The sequence below is a fragment of the Mesoplodon mirus genome (genome assembly GCF_964341445.2).
Source record: "Mesoplodon mirus genome assembly, chromosome: 8".
NCBI classification, from domain to species: domain Eukaryota; kingdom Metazoa; phylum Chordata; class Mammalia; order Artiodactyla; family Ziphiidae; genus Mesoplodon; species Mesoplodon mirus.
In genome coordinates this window covers 43,672,373-43,674,214 of record NC_138984.1, presented here as the reverse complement: position 1 = coordinate 43,674,214, position 1,842 = coordinate 43,672,373, and positions in this window count along the sequence as shown.

The following is a 1,842-nucleotide window of genomic DNA, read 5'->3' as shown; positions in this document are numbered from 1 at the left end:
CAATATTGAATAACTGAAATAAATTTAATTATAAATTAAATAATTAAATGCCTATCAACAGGGGATTGGTTAAATACATTAGACTATATCCAAATGTTGAAATGCTTACAAGTGTGGTTTTTACCATGGGAATCTTAATGTTTTTTTGTTTTTTTTGTTTTGTTTTTCTTGCGGTACGCGGGCCTCTCACTGTTGTGGCCTCTCCCGTTGCGGAGCACAGGCTCCGGACGCGCAGGCCCAGCGACCATGGCTCACGGGCCCAGCTGCTCCGCGGCATGTGGGATCTTCCCAGACCGGAGCACGAACTCGTGTCCCCTCATCGGCAGGCAGACTCTCAACCACTGCGCCACCACGGAAGACCGAATCTTAATGTATTTTTGTGGAAAACTATCCAACAACAAGAAAAATGCAGTTAAAGTATGCTGTTTATGGTATGGACCCATATATGTTTACTAAAACACAAGGGTATAAGGGTGGAGGTTTTTACTTTTCCTGAAATATGTGAATTTTTTCAGCCATCATACATTATCAGGAAAATAGCAACAAAACATAGATACTTTGGAACTAAGCTTATGTTAAAGTAAAAGAAAAATCAGATTAAAATTTCATGCCTTTGATATTATAAATTTAATTTGAGTAAATTCAGGAAAGATCCCCCCCTCCAGTTTGAAAATAGTTCAATTTATGTGCGTGTGTGTAACTCCTTTGGTGTTCAATGACCCATTTGACATACATTTTCGTATTTTAATTTCTTTGACATTGATGAAGTAAATAATTCATTTTTATTTAATTTTTCCTATGGGCTGATTCTAATTAAAAGTACCGTAAATAAAATCCAGTCTGTGTTCTGGAGGAGATTCAACTCTGCAATACAACACATAGGATCATTTAATCAAAATGTGCTAAAATAGTCCGATGTGGTTTGAAGTGAGGATCACTCTTTCAGGTCTTATCCTTCACAATCACCTAAAAAAAACTGAAAAGGGGATGTTTGGAGGCTAGATTCCTACCAGGAAGTAAAGAATTTGTGAATTTCCTTTATTTACGAAAGTAAATATTTAAGGAGTTTTTACATCAAATAGCCTGGGAGAAATAGATGTGACTCTAATAGCTCTTTCTTATACAGTAGTATGTTACAAACATATTTGCTTAAGGGATTTATGATATTTGTTGATAGGTGCTAAAATCCAAAGTAAAGTACTTTTCCATACATCCTGTACAAATCTAGGATAGAATAGAGTAAATATGTCAGATTATGTATCAGAGTTTTCTGAATAGATTAGAACTGGTATTTGGGGCACACTACAAAAAAAAAAAACCCAATTATTTTCAGAGCACCCCTGATGTTAAGCAGCAGGTAGCAAGCTGTGTGTTAGAAAGTAGTACTGCCTTGGGACTTCCCTTGTGGCGCAGTGGTTAAAACTCCATGTTCCCAACGCAGTGGGCCCAGGTTGGATCTCTGGTTGGGGAACTAGATCCCACATGCACGCCACAAGAGTTCACATGCCGCAACTAAAGGAGCCTGTGAGCTGCAACTAAGACCTGGTGCAACCAAATAAATAAATAAAATAAATATTTTTTAAAAAAGAATGAAAGTAGTACTGCCTTTCAGCTTACTTCCAAAAGCAGCAAAAATAGTAAATTGGTAGGTATTCTAAGTTCCAGGTCATTGATAGAAAACTATGAATTTAAAACAATAAAACTTGAATTGAGAGGTGAGCAACATTGTTTGAAACCAATGAATATTCATCACAATAAAAATAGATTGTGTGTATGAGTGGAAGAGAGAAATATTTGAATATGAAGTATGAAGCACAGGACATTAACAGCCTGAGAAATAGA